Source organism: Somniosus microcephalus, chromosome 6 (assembly GCF_052327205.1).
Source record: "Somniosus microcephalus isolate GS21.2 chromosome 6, FLI_Smic_1.0, whole genome shotgun sequence".
Lineage (NCBI taxonomy): Eukaryota > Metazoa > Chordata > Chondrichthyes > Squaliformes > Somniosidae > Somniosus > Somniosus microcephalus.
Genome location: NC_140992.1, coordinates 188,739,947 through 188,758,230, shown reverse-complemented (window position 1 = coordinate 188,758,230; position 18,284 = coordinate 188,739,947). Strand labels below are relative to the sequence as shown.

General features: G+C 44.0%; 1 pseudogene; it reads right to left on the bottom strand.

Moving 5' to 3' along the window:
- The window catches only part of LOC147116259 (uncharacterized), a 40,947-nt pseudogene extending 23,289 nt beyond the window's left edge, over window positions 1–17,658 (bottom strand).
- Window positions 17,659–18,284: the final 626 nt, after the last annotated feature.

The window sequence follows — 18,284 nt, the reverse complement described above, 5'->3', positions numbered from 1 at the left end:
CCGGCAAAGGCGTAGCATCAAAACCAACATAAAGCTAAAAGTGAAGTTGAACACTCCAAGTTACTAAACCATTCTCCGAGCTTGGGAGCCTGCTGCTTTCAGAATCCTACGGCCCGGGGCCTCACTCAAATTTCCTCTCTTTCTAACCGGTCACTAGACCCTGCCATGGAGTCGGCATGCACTGGGAGTGTCCCCTGACCATGTTATTGTACCTGACAAAAGCTACTGCTGGACCTGAGCAGACTGAGTGCACTTAGCGCCTAGACAATGGATTTCGGTACGAATTCTGCGCCAACTTTCACTTGGGAGTATTACATGCTGACCGGTTTCGATGTCTCAGTCTGATGTAAGTCAGCTGGAAAAGTGGACAAACAAGTTACCCTAGTCTGAAATAGATTTGAAATGTTCTCAGCTCAACACAAAATTATCACATTACATTCAAATATCAATCGGATGAATTTAATAAACTTACAGACTTGTCACAATTGATTGCTTCATATTTTCTCTCTCTGCCTAGTAAAATACAACATTCAAAAATTCATTGTGAACGATGCACGATATGATTCAGCAAGTATGGCGAATGTCAATTTACAGAGAGGGCAAAGTCGAAAAAAATCATAACATTCCGCAACTTGGATTTTCGCCGTGGGATGCTAGTTGACCAATACTGATGCGAAATTGCTTTCAACAAAAAATAAACAGTTTGACACTTCTGCGTAAAAAAAGGCAGAAGAATTTCAGATATGTTCATCCCCTTGTATATTTAAACATGTGGAGATCAGAGTGACGATTTTTGGATCAGGGTGGGGTGGTAGCGCAGCGGGAATACAATCCATCTTCATGTTCATACCATTCTAAGATAAATGCTGCAATTCAGGACCACAGACCGATTCAAAATTCAACAGCCAAACTGAGCTCTATTCCCGCGCCAACAAAACTTCTGACCAGTAAATTATAACGTCGAACAATCCTCTCTCCATGCTGACTAGCCCTTTCTGTTCATTGTAAGTTGTATTTAAATTAAACAAACTTGTGATAACTTACCTTTACAGTTACTGAATCTGAACGACATTCCAATGATAATCAACAGCACCAGAAACGTCAATGCAAAGCCTGCATATCCAAAGATCGGTAAATAAGGCGAGGGCGAAGCACTGTCACTACCTGCGAGATGAAAATAACATTCACATATGGAGCTGTGCATTGTTGAGGATGCCGTCGGTAGTGAGAGCCCTAAATGGAATCTGATATTTGAACAATTGCTTACAGCAGTTGAGCATGGGTAATCAAATTGTTAACTGATGGAAGTTGTTTTATCGCTATTTAAAACTAAACGAAACGGGTGGGAGACATTATCGCCCAGTGGAAAACGGGCTAATAGAACAGAAAATCGCGCGAGGAATGCAAAACCGGCTGCTGATTCACTGTCGGCCATTTTGCGCTATCGCTGAAGACCAATTTCATCCCCTGTTTACTTTATGTTTTTGGAAGGCTGACCGATCTTTAGTTTCTGTATCTGTTTTTCACTCTGTTGGACAGAAGTATGTTCTGTTGATAAGAATAAAACTTAATTTTTAGTTTTAAGTAGTTAATTAATTCAATTAACAATTGCCATCGTCACTATGTGGGGTTATGTCGTAACTTATTTTGCGAAGGTTTCCTCTGTTAGGTATATCTAGGCATGTTGCTTTTTTCTGCAGAATTATGTTTGTAAAATTTCTCCCGCCGCCCCTTTGTTTTATCAATGCTCCATTCATTCCAAACCATATGATTGCCACTATTTCAAGAAAAGTAGAAATAAGCAGCTAGAATGCGGTACCAAACATAACTTTGGTTTTATCTGTTTCCCATTTCCCTATCAATAGCGATCACAGGAAATGTTTATATATATATTTGTCATAGAGCGATCAGCGGAATTCTACCTCATTTGACCCTTCAGAATAACGATTTTCAACATTCACGCCACAGACTTGTTCTAGGACAAAATAAGCTAATTACAGTTTCGACCATGTGGCGCTAAATCAGCGGTTACTTGATTTGACAACTGAATGAGGGTGAGGGCAGTTTGAATGAAGAGTCAATATTAATGAATAAACATCACCTGATGTGAAAAGAAGAATTTTGTACAGAACTGTTCTCCGAGAGCGGGAGAGGCTGATTTAAACCGAGCTCCACGAGCAAGAGGGGCTGATTTAAGCAGAGCTCCGAGAGAGACTAATTTAAACAGAGCTCCAAGAGCAGGAGAGGCTGATTTAAACCGAGCTCCGAGAGCGGGAGAAGTAAAAAAGAATCGAAGTGTGACGTCACCAGAAAGCAGGTAAGTGATTGGTTGGTGAGTATTTCTCTCTCTTTTGCTTTTTCCAAACTTAATTTTTGTGGTTTGTAGTTTCTAGGGTCTCTGCAGTGCAGCGGGGGCTGCTGGTAAACAAGGGCCCTTGATTATATCATTTAATTGTAGTGTAATTGGTGGGATTGACTTGATTTAATTTTAATTTTAATTAATTAAAGGTCGGCGCCATGGTATGCTCCTCCTGCACTATGTGGGAAATCAGGTACACTCCCTGTGTCCCTGACGACCATGTGTGCAGGAAGTGTATCCAGCTGCAGTTACTGACAGACCGCATTGCGGCACTGGAGCTGCAAATGGATACATACTGGAGCATTCACGATGCTGAGGACGTCGTGGATATCACATTTAATGAGTTGGTCACACCGCAAGTAAAGGCTGCACAGGCAGGAAGGGAATGGGTGATTGCCAGGCAGAGTAGTAGGCGCAGGCAGGTAGTGCAGGTTTCCCCTGTAGCCATCCCCCTCTCAAACAGATATACCGCTTTGGATATTGTTGGGGGAGATGGCTTATCTGGGGAAGACAGCAGCAGCCAACTTCCTGGCACTGTGGGTGCTTCTGCTGCACAGGATGTGAGGAAAAAGAGTGGGAGAGCTATAGGAATAGGGTATTCTATTGTAAGGGGAATAGATAGGCGTTTCTGTGGCCGGAAACGAGACTCCACGATGGTATGTTGCCTCCCTGTTGCAAGGGTGGCATCTCGGAGCAGCTGCAGAGCATTTTGGAAGGGGAGGGTGAACAGCCAGTTGTCATGGTGCATATAGGTACCAATAATATAGGTAAAAACCGGGATGAGGTCCTAAAAGCTGAATATAGGGAGTTAGGAGGTAAATTAAAAATAGGACCGCAAAGGTAGTAATCTCAAGATTGCTTCCAGTGCCACATGCTAGTCAGAGTAGAAATAGAAGTATATTTCAGACGAATACATGGCTAGTGGAATGGTGCAAGGGGGAGGGATTCAAATTCCTGGGATATTGGAACCAGTTCTGGGGGAGGTGGGACCAGTACAAGCTGGACGGTTTGCACCTGGGCAGGACCAGCACCGATGTCCTTGGGGGGGTGTTTGCTAGTGCCATAGGGGAGGGTTTAAACTAAAATGATAGGGGGTTGGGAACCTGTGCCGGGAGGCAGAGGAAAGGGAAACAAAGATAGAAGCAAAAGACAGGAAGGAGTAAAGCAAAAGTGGCAGTCAGAGAAATCAAGGGTTTAAATTAAACATGGCGACTTTAAATAATAATTCTAAAAGGTCTAAGAGATTTAAAAAGACAAACCTGAAGGCTTTTTGTCTTAATGCGAGGAACATTAGTAATAAGGTGGATGAATTAGCTGCGCAAATAGATGTAAATGGACATGACATGATTTGGATTACAAAAACATGGCTCCAGGGTGACCAAGGCTTGGAACTCAACATCCAGGGTATTCAATATTCAGGAAAGACAGGTAGAAAGGAGCATTGCTGGTTAAAGAGGAGATTAACACAATTGTAAGGAAAGATATTAGCTCTGATGATGTGGAATCTGTATGGGTAGAGCTGAGAAATACCAAGGGGCAGAAAACGTTAGTGGGAGTTGTATACAGACTCCTAACCAGTAATGCAGAGATTGGTGATGGCATTAAACAGGAAATTAGAGGCGCGTGCAATAAGGGCACAGCAGTTATCATGGGTGACTATACTCTACATATAGATTGGGCTAACTGAATTAGTAACAATACTGTGGAGGAGGAATTCCTGGAGTGCACACGGGTTGGTTTCCTGGACCAATATGCTGAAGAGCCAACTAGAGATCAGGCGTTCTTAGACTGGGTATTATGTAATGAGAAAGGAATAATTAGCAATCTTGTTGTGCGAGGCCACTTGGGGTGGAGCGATCATAATATGATAGAATTCTTCATTAAGTTGGAGAGTGAAGTATTTGACTCAGAGACTATGGTCTTGAATTTAATTAAAGGAAACTACGATGGTGTGAGGCGTGAGCCGGGTAGGATTGATTGGGGAATGCAACTCAAAGGGTTGACAGTGGATAGGCAATGGCAAACATTTAAAGATCACATGGATGTACTACAGAATTTGTTCATCCCTGCTTGGCATAAAAATAAAACACAAAAGGTGACTCAACCATTGCTAACAAGAGTAATTACGGATAGCATAAGATGCAAGTAGAGGACATATAAATTGGCCAGAAAAAGCAGTAAACCTGAGGATTGGGAGCAGTTTAGGATTCAGCAAAGGAGGAGAAAGGGATTAATTAAGAGACTGAAAATAGAGCACGAGAGTAAGCTTGCAGGGTACATAAAAACTGACTGTAAAAGCATCTATAGATATGTGAAGAGAAAAAGGTTGGTGAAGTCATGCATAGGCCCCTTGCAGTCAGAATCAGAGGAATTTATAATGGGGAACAAAGAAATGGCTGACCATTTAACTACATACTTTGGTTCTGTCTTCACAAAGGAGGACACAAATAAACTCCCAGTGATGTCAGGGAGCATAGGGTCTAATGAGAGGGAGGAACTGAATGAAATCAGTATTTGTAGGGAAATGGTGTTAGGGAAATTGATGGGATTGAAGGCCGAGAAATCCTCAGCTCCTGATAATCTACATCCTAGGGTACTTAAGGAAGTGACCCTAGAAATAGTAGATGCATTGCTGGTCATCGTCCAAAATTCTATAGACTCTGGAACAGTTCCCATGGATTGGAGGGTAGCTAATGTTACCCCACTATTCATAAAAGGTGGTAGAGAGAAAACGGGGAATTATAGACCGGTAAGCCTGACATCGGTAGTGGGGAAAATGCTAGAGTCCATTATGAAATATGTAATAGCAGAGCACTTGGAAAATAGTGACAGGATCGGACAAAGTCAACATGGATTTAAAAAATATAAATCGTGCTTGACTAATTTGCTGGAATTTTTTGAGGATGTAACTGGTAGAATAGATAAGGGAGAATCAGTGGATGTGGTGTATTTTGACTTTCAGAAGGCTTTCGATAAGGTCCCGCATAAAAGATTAGCATGTAATGTTTAGTCACATGGGATTCGGGGCAAGGTACTGACTTGGATAGAGAACTGGTTGGCAGACAGGAAGCAAAGAGTTGGAATGAATGGGTCTTTTTCCGAGTAGCAGGCAGTGACTAGTGGGGTACCAAAGGGATCGGTCCTAGGACCCCAGCTATTCACAATATATATCAATGATCTAGATGAGGGAACTAGATGTAATATCTCCAAGTTTGCAGATGACACAAAGCTGTGTGCTGTGAGGCGGATGCGAAGAAACTCCAGTATGATTTGGACAGGTTGGGTGATTGGGCAGATGCATGGCAGATGCAGTATAATGTGGATAAATGCGAGGTTATCCACTTTGGTGGCAAAAACAGGAAGGCAGATTATTATCTGAATGGCAATAGATTGTGAGAAGGGGAAGTGCAACGAGACCTGGGTGTCCTTGTGCACCAGTCGCTGAAGTTATGTATGCAGGTGCAGCAGGTGGTTAAGAAGGCAAATGTTATGTTGGCACAAGAGGCGGCGGGAATCGTGGAGCGGTGGCTGTATAAAGGGCCACAGAGACCCAGGTAGGCCTCAGTGTGGCATGGGAGGCAGCAGGAATCACAGAGCGGCGGCTGTATATAAGGCCCCAGAGACCCAGGTAGGCCTCAGTGCGGCATGAGAGGTGGTGCGAATCACGGAGCAGCGGCTGTATAAAAGGCCCCAGAGACCCAGGTAGGCCTCAGTGCGGCGCGAAAGATGGCGGGAATCGTGGAGCAGCGGCTGTATAAAAGGCCCCAGAGACCCAGCTAGGCCTCAGTGCGGCGTGAGAGGCAGCGGCAATCACGGAACGGCGGCTGTATAAAAGGCCCCAGAGACCCAGGTAGGCCTCAGTGTGGCGCGAGAGTGGCAGGAATCGCGGTGCAGCGTCTGTAAAAAAGGCCCCAGAGACTCAGGTAGGCTTACCTGTCTCCAGTCTCTGAACTCCGAGGGAAGGAGAGAAGTAAAAAGTAATCGAAGTGTGACATCACCAGAAAGCAGGTAAGTGATTGGCTGGTGAGTATTTCTCTCTTTTTTAAACTTAAACTCTGTGGTTTATAGTTTCTAAAGTCTCTGTGGTGTAGCGGGGACTGTTTGTAATCCAGTACCCTTAAATATACCATTTAACTGTAGTGTAATTGGTGGGATTGATTTTATTTAATTTAATTGCAATTAATTAAAGGGTAATCATGGCAGGACAGCCCGGTGCCATGGTATGCTCCTCCTGCGCTATGTGGGAACTCAGGGACAGTTGCTGTGTCCCTGACAACCATGTGTGCAGGAAGTGTGTCCAGTTGCAGCTACTGGCAGACCGCATTGCGGTGCTGGAGCAGTGATTGGATACATAGTGGACGATTCACGATGCTGAGGACATCGTGAATAGCACATTTAATCAGTTGGTCACACTGCAGGCAAAGGTGGCACAGGCAGAAACGGAACGGGTGACCAACAGGCAGAGTAATCGGCGCAGGCAGGTAGTGCTGGGGTCCCCTGTGGCCATCCCCCTCTCAAACAGATATACCGCTTTGGATACTGATGGGGGGATGGCTTACCAGGGGAAGGCAGCAGCAACCAACTTCCTGGCACCAGGGGTGGCTCTGCTGCACAGGACGGGAGGAAAAAGAGGGGTAGAGCTATAATAATAGCGAACTCTATTGTAAGGGGAATAGATAGGCGTTTCTGCGGCCGCAAACGAGAATCCAGGATGGTGTGTTGCCTCACTGGTGCAAGGGTCAAGGATGTCTCAGAGAGGCTGCAGAACACCTTGGAATGGGAGCGTGAACAGCCAGTTGACGTGGTGCATATACGTACCAACGATATAGGTAAAAAATGGGATGAAGTCATAAAAGCTGAATATAGTGAGTTAGGAGGTAAATTAAAAAATAGGACCTCAAAGGTAGTAACCTCAGGATTGCTACCAGTGCCACGTGCTAGTCAGAGTAGAAATAGAATAATATTTCAGACGAATACGTGGCTAGAGGAATGTTGCCAGGGGGAGGGATTCAAATTCCTGGGACATTGGAACCAGTTCTGGGGGAGGTGGGACCACTTCAAACTGGACGGTTTGCACGTGGGCAGGGCCGGGACAGATGTCCTAGGGGGACTGTTTGCTAATGCTTTGGGGGAGGGTTTAAACTAAAATGGCAGGGGGTTGGGAACCTGAGCAGGAGGACAGAGGAAAGGGAAACAAGTATAAAAGCAAAAGATAGGAAGGAGAAAAACAAAAGTGGCAGTCAGAGAAATCAACTGTTTAAATCAAACATGGCCACAGTATATAATAATTCTAATAGGTCTAAGAGCGTTAAAAAAAACAAGCCTGAAGGCTTTGTGTCTTAATGCGAGGAACATTCATAATAAGGTGGATGAATTAGCTGCGCAAATAGAGGTAAATGAATATGATTTGATTGGGATTACGGAAACATGGCTCCAAGGTGGCGAAGGCTGGGAACACAACATCCAGGGGTATTCAATATTCAGGAAAGATAGGCAAAAAGGAAAGGGAGGTGGGGTAGCATTACTGGTTAAAGAAAGGATTAACACAATTGTAAGGAAGGATATTAGCTCTGATAATGTGGAATCTGTATGGGTAGAACTGAGAAATAGCAAGGGGCAGAAAACGTTAGCGGGACTGGTACATAGACCTCCAAACAGTTAATGTGGAGGTTGGTCATGGCATTACAAGGGAAATTAGAGAAGCGTGCAAAAAGGGCACAGTAGTCATCATGGGTGACTTTAATCTACAGATAGATTGGGCTAACCAAATTAGTAACAATACTGTGGAGGAGGAATTCCTGGAGTGTTTACAGAATGGTTTCCTGGACCAATATAGAGTCATAGTCATAGAGTCATAGAGTTATACAGCACAGAACGAAGCCCTTCGGCCCATCACATCTGCACCGGCCATCAAGCCCTGTCTAATCTAATCCCATTTTCCAGCATTTGGTCTGTAGCCTTGTATGCTATGGCATTTCAAGTGCTCATCGAAATGCTTCTTGAATGTTGTGAGGGTTCCTGCCTCTACCACCCTTCCAGATTCCAAACATCCTCTTGGTGAAAAAGTCTTTCCCCAAATCCCCTCGAAACCTCCTGCCCCTTACCTTGAAACTATGCCCCCTTGTTATTGACCCCTCTACTAAGGGGAAAAGTTCCTTTCTATCCACCCTATCTATGCCTCTCATAATTTTGTATACCTCAATCAGGTCCCCCCTCAGCCTTTTCTGCTTCAAGGAAAACTACCCCAGCCTGTCCAGTCTTTCTTCATAGCTGTAGCGCTCCAGCCCAGGTAACATCCTGGTAAATCTTCTCTGCACCCTCTCCAATGCAATCACGTCCTTCCTATAGTGTGGCGACCAGAACTGCACACAGTACTCCAGCTGTGGCCTTACCAGTGTTTTGTACAGCTCCATCATAACCTCCCTGCTCTTATATTCTATGCCTCGGCTAATGAAGGCAAGTATCCCATATGCCTTTTTAACCACCTTATCCACCTGTTATGCTGCCTTCAGGGATCTATGTACATGCACACCAAGGTCCCTCTGATCCTTTGGCTTTCCTAGGGTCTTACCATTCATTGTGTATTCCCTTGCCTTGTTAGTCCATCCAAAATGCATCACCTCACACTTTTCAGGGTTAAATTCCATTTGCCACTGTTCCGCCCATCTGACCAACCAATCTATATCGTCCTGTAGCCTGAGGCTTCCCGCCTCGCTATTTACCACCCCACCAATTTTCGTGTCATCTGCGAACTTACTGATCATGCCATTTACATTCACAGCCAAATCATTAATGTAGACCACAAACAGCAAGGGACCCAGCACCGATCCCTACGGTACCCCACTGGACACAGGCTTCCAGTCACAAAAACAACCTTTCACCATCACCCTCTGCCTTCTGCCACTAAGCCAGTTTTGGATCCAATGTGCCAAGTCACCCTGGATCCCATGGGCTCTTCCCTTCCTGACGAGTCTCCTGTGCGGGACTTTATCAAAAGCATTACTGATATCCATGTAAACCAAATTCACTGCACGACCCTCATCCACACACCTAGTCACCCCCTCGAAAAATTCAATCAAATTGGTCAGACATGATCTTTCCTTGACAAAGCCATGCTGGCTATTCATAATTAACCCCTGCCTCTCCAAGTGGAGACCAATTCTGTCCCTCAGAATTGTTTCCAATAATTTCCCTACCACTGATGTTAGGCTCACTGGCCTGTAATTCCCTGGTTTATCCCTACTACCCTTCTTGAATAATGGTACTACGTTAGCTGTTCTCCAGTCCTCTGGCACATCCCTGTGGCCAGAGATGTTTTGAAAATTTGTGTCAGAGCCCCTGCAATCTCCTCCTTTGCCTCACATCGTAACCTGGGATACATCTCGTCCGGGCCTGGGTATTTATCCACTTTTAAGCCTGCTAAAACCGTTAGTACCTCCTTCCTCTCGATGCTAATATGTTCAAGTATATCACAGTCCCCCTGCCCGATTTCTATGTCCATATCGTCCTTCTCCACAGTGAACACAGATGCAAAAAATTCATTTAAAACCCCAGCTACATCCTTTGGCTCTACACACAGTTTGCCACTTTGGTCCCTAATGGGCCCTACTCTTTCCCTAGTTATCCTGTTGCCCTTAATATACTTATAAAACACCTTAGGATTTTCCTTTATTTTGCTCGCCTGTGTTATTTCATGGCCCCTCCTCACTCTCCTACTTTCTTTTTTAAGTATCCCCCTGCACTTTTTATACTCCTCTAGGGCTTCCTCTGTCTTTAGTCCTTTGTATCTTCCAAAAGCCCCCCTTTTTTTCCAAATCCATTCTCGTATATCCCTTGACATCCAAGGTTCCCTAGGCTTGTTGGTCCCACCCTTGACCTTTACAGGAACATGTTGCCATTGTACTCCCTCAATTTCCTTTCTGAAAGACTCCCATTTCTCCAATGTGGATTTTCCTTCAAGTTGCTGTTCCCAGTCCACATTGGCCAGATCCTGCCTTATCACATTAAAATCGGCCTTCCCCCAATTTAGAACCTTTATTTCTGGTCCATCCTTGTCCTTTTCCATGACTACCTTAAGTCTCACCGAATTATGGTCACTGTCACCAAAGTGCTCACCTAATAACACTTCTAGCACTTGCCTGGCCACATTCCCTAGAATTAGGTCCAGTACCGCCCCCTCTCTTGTAGGACTTTCTACATGCTGGCTCAAAAAGCTCTCCTGGATGCACTTTAAGAATTCTGCACTTTCTAAGCCTTTCAGACTCTGACTATCCCAGTTAATATTGGGGAAGTTGAAATCCCCCACTATAATTACCCTATTATTTGCACACTTCTCTGAGATTTGCCTACATATCTGTTCCTCTATCTCCCCCTGGCTGTTTGGGGGCCTATAGTACACTCCCAGCAATGTGCTAGCCCCCTTTTTGTTTTTAAGTTCAACCCATATGACCTCATTAGAGGAACCTGTTAATATATCATCCCTCCTTACAGCAGTAATTGTCTGCATAATTAATATTGCAACACCCGTTCCTCTTTTACCCCCCCCCTCTGTCTCGCCTGAAGATTCTATACCCCGGAATATTGAGCTGCCAGTCTTGCCCCTCCCTCAACCATGTCTCGGTGATAGCAACAATATCATACTCCCATGTGTTCATCAACAACTTCAGTCCATTCAACTTATTCGTAAGACTCCTTGCATTAAAATAAATGCCATTTAGCCTTGCCCTACTCCCTTGTGCCGTTACATATTTGCTCTGCCCTCCAGTCTGACTTGTTTTTTCCTCTATATTTGGCTGTACATCACCCCCTATTATAGCTCCACTCTGTATCCCATGCCCCTTGCCAAGTTAGTTTAAACCCCCCCGAACAGTGCTAGAAAACCTCCCCACAAGGATATTTGTCCCATTCTGGTTCAGGTGCAACCCGTCCGACTTGTACAAGTCCCACCTTCCCCTGAAGCAGGCCCAGTGATCCAGGATACTAAAGCCCTCCCTCCTGCACCAACTCTTTAGCCACGCATTCATCTGCTCTATCCTCCTATTCCTATGCTCACTAGCACGTGGCACTGGGAGTAATCCAGAGATTACAACCTTTGAGGTCCTGCTCTTTAGTCTGCTACCTAGCTCCTTAAATTCTTGCTGCAGGACCTCATCCCTCTTCCTACCCATGTCATTGGCCCCAATGTGAACCACGACCTCTGACTGTTCACCCTCCCCCTTCAGAATGCCCTGCAGCCGTTCAGTGACATCCTTGACCCTGGCACCAGGGAGGCAACAATCCATCCTGGAGTCACGTCTACGGCCACAGAAACACCTATCTGTTCCCCTTACGATAGAATCCCCTACCACTATTGCTCTCCCACTCTTTTTGCTCCCTTCCTGAACAGCAGACGCACCCCTGGTGCCAGGAAGTTTGCTGCTGCTGCCTTCCTCTGGTAAGTCATCCCCCTCAACAGTATCGAAATCGGTATACCTCTTTGAGAGGTGAATGTCCACCTTGCCTGCTTCTACTGCTCCGCCTGATGATCACCCATTTCCCTTCTGCCTGTGCAGCCCTTACCTGCAGTGTGAACAACTCACTAAATGTGTTACTCACGACCCACTCAGCATCGTGAATGCTCCAAAACTCATCCATCCGCAGCTGCAGTGCTGCAATGCGGTCTACGAGTAGCTGCAGCTGGATACATTTCTGGCATGCATGGTCTTCAGGGACACAGGCAGCGTCCCTGAATTCACACATAGAGCAAGAGGAGAAAAGATTAATTAGCAATCTTTTTGTACGAGGCCCCTTGGATCGGAGCGATCATAATATGATCGAATTCTTCATTAAGATGGAAAATGAAATAGTTGACTCAGAGACTAGGGTCCTGAAGTTAAATAAAGGAGACTATGATGGTCTGAGGCGCGAATTGGGTAGGATTGACTGGGGAATGTCACTCAAAGGGTTAACTGTGGATAGGCAATGGCAAACATTCAAAGACTGCATGGATGAACTACAGAATTTGTTCATCCCAGTTTGGTATAAAAATAAAATGAAAAAGGTGACTCAACCGTGGCTAACAAGGGAAATTAGTGATAGCATAAGATCCAAGGAGAGGTCATATAAATTGGCCAGAAAAAGCAGTAATCCAGAGGATTGGGAGCAGTTTAGGATTCAACAAAGGAGGACAAAGGGATTAATTAAGAAAGGGAAAATAGAATATGAGAGTAAGCTTGCGGGGAATATAAAAACTGACTGTAAACGCTTTTATAGATATGTGAAGAGAAAAAGATTGGTGAAGTCAAGCGTAGATCCCTTGCAGTCAGAATCAGGGGAATTTATAATGGGGAACAAAGAAATGGCCGACCAATTAAATACATATTTTGGTTCTGTCTTCACAACGGAGGACACAAATAACCTCACAGAAATGTCGGGTAACATAGGGTCTGATGAAAGGGAGGAACTGAAAGAAATCTGTATTTGTAGGGAAATGGTGTTGGGGAATTGATGGGATTGAAGGCCGATAAATCCCCAGGGCCTGATAATCTACATCCTAGGGTACTTAAGGAAGTGGCCCTAGAAAGAGTGGATGCATTGCTGATCATCTTCCAACATTCGATGGAATCTGGAACAGTACCCATGGATTGGAGGGTAGCTAATGTTACCCCACTATTCAAAAAAGGTGGTAGTGAGAAAACAGGGAATTAAAGACCGGTAAGCCTGACATCGGTAGTGGGGAAAATGCTAGAATCCATTATAAAAGATGTAACAGCAGAGCACTTGGAAAAACAGTGACAGGATCGGACAAAGTCAACATGGATTTATAAAAGTTAAATCGTGCTTGACTAATCTACCGGAATTTTTTGAGGATGTAATTAGTAAAATAGATAAGGGAGAACCAGTGGATGTGGTGTATTTGGACTTTCAGAAGGCTTTCGATAAGGTCCCACATAAGAGATTAGTGTGTAAAGTTAAGGCACATGGGATCGGGGGCAAGGTATTGACTTGGATAGAGAACTGGTTGGCAGATAGAAAGCAAAGAGTTGGAATAAACGGGTCTTTTTCAGAGTGGCAGTCAGTGACTAGTGGGGTGCCGCAGGGATTGGTCCTTGCACCCCAGCTATTCCCAATATATATATTAATGATCTAGACAAGGGAACTAGATGTAATATCTCCAAATTTGCAGATGACACAAAGCTGGGTGGGCATGTGTGCTGTGAGGAGGATGTGGAGAAACTACAGGATGATTTGGACAGGTTGGGTGATTAGGCAGAAGCATGGCAGATGCAATATAACGTGGATAAATGTGAGGTTATCCACTTTGGCATCAAAAACAGGAAGGCAGATTATTATCTGAATGGCAATAGATTGGGAGAAGGGGAAGTGCAACGAGACCTGGGTGTCCTTGTGCACCAGTCGCTGAAGGTAAGCATGCAGGTGCAGCAGGCGGTTAAAAAGGCCAATGGTACGTTGGCCTTCATAGCGAGAGGGTTTGAGTACAGGAACAAGGATGTCTTGCTGCAGTTGTACAGGGCCTTGGTGGGACCACATCTTGAGTATTGTGTGCAGTTTTGCTCGCCTTATCTGAGGAAGGATATTCCTGTCATGGAAGGAGTTCAGAGAAGCTTCACCAGGCTGATATCTGGCATGTCTTGAATGACGTATGAGGAGAGATTGGGTCGATTGGGCTTATACTCGCTGGAGTTTAGAAGAATGAGAGGGGATCTCATTGAAACTTATAAAATTCTAACAGGACTAGACAGACTAGATGCAGGAAGGATGTTCCCGATGGCGGTGGAGTCCAGCACCAGTGGTCACAGTCTAAGGATAAGTGGTAAGCCATTTAGGACAGCAATGAGGAGGAATTTCTTCACCCAGAGAGTGGTGAACCTGTGGAATTCTCTACCACAGAATGCAGTTCAGTCCAATTCATTAAATATATTCAAGAAGTAGTTAGATATATTTCTTAAGGCTAAAGGGATCAAGGGATATGGGGAGAAGGCAGGGATACGGTACTGAGTCTTACTCAGCCATGATCTCATTGAATGGCGGAGCAGGCTCGAGGGGCCGAATGATTTACTCCTGCTCCTATCTTCTATGTTTCTATGTTGCAATATTTACTGAATTGACGGCGTACACGTGCACTGGGAGAACTTTCAACTTCAGCAGGCATATCAAAACAAATGGAAAGGAAAATCTGGTGGTATGTGTAACATGGCCGATCCTTTACCGCTAGTTTTACGCCCCACCGAAGATGAAATTTCCGCCCAATTGCAACCATTCCAGAGGAGGTGGTAGATGAAAAAAAATATATAAGTGCTCTGCATATAAACATTAAATTGTAATATTTCTACTTTTGATGGGATTTTACCAAAATATTACATGGTGGATAATTTCCACTGTTCGCTATTTGTAGTCAAATTTCTTACACGTTTCCCTTTCAATAATCAAAAAAGGAAATCGTCCCGTCTGGCAATGCACCACTCACAGATTTCTGGCAGACGTTTGTTTTGTAAGCAATGTGATATCTTACCTGTGTTAGAATTTGGATCCAAGTAAATTGCCATGGCTGGAAACTGGAGGGTCACGTGAGAAACCAGAGAGGCATAAACAGTCACTCCCTGGACAGGCTTTGCCTCTTCAATATAACTAGAAGCTTCATACATCCTGACTCTATTGAACTGTTTAGTGGTATGTATTCCGGTTTCAATGCGTCCATTATTTTTGTACCCATTGACAGCCAGTCCCTCTGGGTAAAATGAAGCCAGTTCACACACGAGAGACAAAGAACTGGATACATTACTTTCAGATGAGTTGGAAATAATCCTCAGGGGAGTTGGTGACAGGTCGAAGAAGAAAGTTAAATATCTGGTCTATTCTGGAATTTCTGAAGTCGAATTGATACGACTTCAGATCGACTACAACAATATCAGATAACTATAAATCTGTTTGTTTATGGTATAGCGAAATCATTAAATTTTAATTACTGTAGATGATTGAGTCATAGAATGGCTCAGCACAGAAGGAGGCTACTCGGCCCATCGTGCTTGAGCCGTCTCTTTGGAAGTGCTGTCCAATTAATCTCACCCCCCTGCCCTTTCCGCATAACTCTGCAAATGTCCCCCTTCAAGTATTTAACCAATTCCCTTTTGAAGGTTGTTGTTGAATTTGTTTCGACCACCCTTTCAGGCAGTGCATTCCAGATCATAACAACTCGCTGCGTATTTTTCCCCTCATGTTGCTTCTGGTTCTTTTAACCATTATGTACACAATTTATACAGCTCCCTCTATCAAACCTCGAAACCTAACTTCCCAGTGTAACCTCGTTATTGAGAACAATTTGAACGCGTGGGTGAAGCATTTCCCTGGTCTCTGTAGCGAATAGAAGGTGCGTTTGTGAAGGCCTTCTATGCCTACTATTCCCGACCCGACGCTCACACATTGTCGCTACCTACAGTGAGCAGAGGAAGCGTAACCCCACGCCCATCGCCCGTCTTGTTATTGATGTAACCCGAGAAATAAAAAGCGGCGGCATAGCATCTTAGACGAATTATTTCACAATTAGCCCCGACGACGAAAGGAATTCTACTTCCAGCCACGAGGTTTTTTATTCGTATTACTTGTATGGTTTACAATAAACGTACACCATCACAATCAGTAAGGTGAACCTTCCACTTCACAGGTTACTTCGGCGTGAGAGACATTAATACCTGGAAAGTAAATACTGTGGCGAATGGAGTTTGCACAACTGAGGGACACATTCACAACATTCTTTATCGATGACATATTCGTTTTTGAAGGGATTTGAGGAGATAACAATTATTTGGTTCTTCTATCAGAGGCTAAGAAAAGCTATTGACTGAATAACAGGAAATACAGCCAGCCTTCCGAGACTCTGATCTCTCAGTCCTAGAGAACACAATGTCAGCCGTGGCTCAGTGGTAGCACTTTTGCCTCCGAGTAAGAACTTCCTGAGTTCTAAGCTCTACTCCAGAGAGTTCAGTACATAATCAAGGCTGATCCTTCAGTGCATTATGATGGGAGTGCTGCAGTGTCGAAGGGATGTTTGGATGAGATATTAAACCTCGGCCCCTCTGCCCTCTCAGGGGAACATAAAATATCCTACGGCTCTATTCGAAGAAGTGCATGGAAATTGTCCCGGTGTCCTGGCCAATATTTATCCCTCAAGCACCATCATTAATGATCTAGTCTTTATCGCATTGTCGGACAATGCCGTGTGCACATTGGCTGCCACCTTTTCCTACAGTAAAACAGTGACTACACTTCAAAAGCATTTCAACTAGATTGTAAAATGCTTTGGGACACCAAAATGCGCTACATAAGTACAAGTTTTTTCTTGTTTATCGCAGCAAGAGCGGGGACACAACATTCAAAAATGATCACGTGGATTAACTTCTGTGTGCATGTTATAATTGAAATCAGACTTTATACTCGACAACAGCACACTTATTGTGATAGTTTAAATGGTCATCTAACTGCAGCTTTAAGCAGTTCAGGATATATTCAAAAAAGGCTAATCAAAATGTTATTTATACTGAAAACCTTTCAAGTTATCACAATTTGTATTCGCACCTGTATGGCATGACAACGCTTCCTGCGCAAGCTTACATGATGAAATAACAGAAACAAATTATTAATAAAACGATCAAGATGGTTTTAAAAAAAGCACACAGACCTACTTGTGATGTATTTTATATCTATATAATCTCTATAGCTGAAGCATTTGATTTCTAATGTAAATTTTAAAGCGACACGAGAGAGTGGGGAATGCCATACTTCATTATTTATCTTGAATAACTATGAGACTATACCGCCGATACGCTCTTTATAATGTTCTTACCACTTTGAACCGCTTCCATTTGCTTTCCTGTTCCCCAGATGTGTCACTCCGCAGTGATAATCTCCAGAGTCCTGGGCACTGACATTGCGGAGCTGGAACGAGGCTCTTCCTTTCTCAGTAAGAAATCGTTTGCTGGTGACTGAGCCTGGTTGTATCAATTCCTTTTCGCCAAGTGTTCACCAATAAATATTCCCAACTGAATCGTCTTCCAAAATAGGAATTGTGCAATTGAAGACAATGTTTGTACGAGCGATCGAATTGTTATTTTCAGGGGCTTGGGTTACTTCAAACTGAGTATCGGCAGCAACTTTTAAGAAAATTAACATTTGTTACAGTTATAAAAAACACGGACAGAGATTCAGAGAGCGAGAAGGCGAAACATAAAGACTCGGAGTGAACTAAAGAAAATACCTATGAAAATAATCCCCATGAACCGTAAGCTCCGAAGTACGGCTCTCATTGACACGAAGCTGCAATAGTTTTGGGAAATAACGCAGTGCATAAGTTAATGGGAATTGTGAGACAAGGACGTGTGTGACTACACGCCTCTGACTGTGGTGCCAACGGCTGTGTTTAGAGAGTGAAATGAAGGTGCGTGCTTCATGTAGATTAGAGCATCATCACTTCACCCAATTTTATTTCAAGGCAGCCTCAGACCCATGTATCTGTTGAAAATATCTTTAAATTTTATAATAAGTTCTACTTGAGAACATTATTGATCAGTGCAATTGCGCTGGCCAATGTAATTTGATGTGTTTTATGAGCGTCTGCAATGGTGACAGAAAGGTTCGTAATGTTCCAAACACAATGCCACATACATTTCAGCTTCTTTTAAATTTAGAAACCAAGTTGTACGGACTTGGTCACCTTTGAGGTTGAAAAGTGCAAGATGGAAAACAAGTTAAATCAGGAGGCAGTGATTAATAATGGTAAGCAGAGCTTTTGAAATCCTGACGATAATCGGAGGAAGCAAAGACTGAGGAAGGTTTGGAAGTCTTCAGAAGGAATAATTCTTGACTTCAATTATTTGAGGGAGCAGAAATGAGGAAGGGCCTGCTGGAAGACATGTTTGCAGTTTAGGAGGGA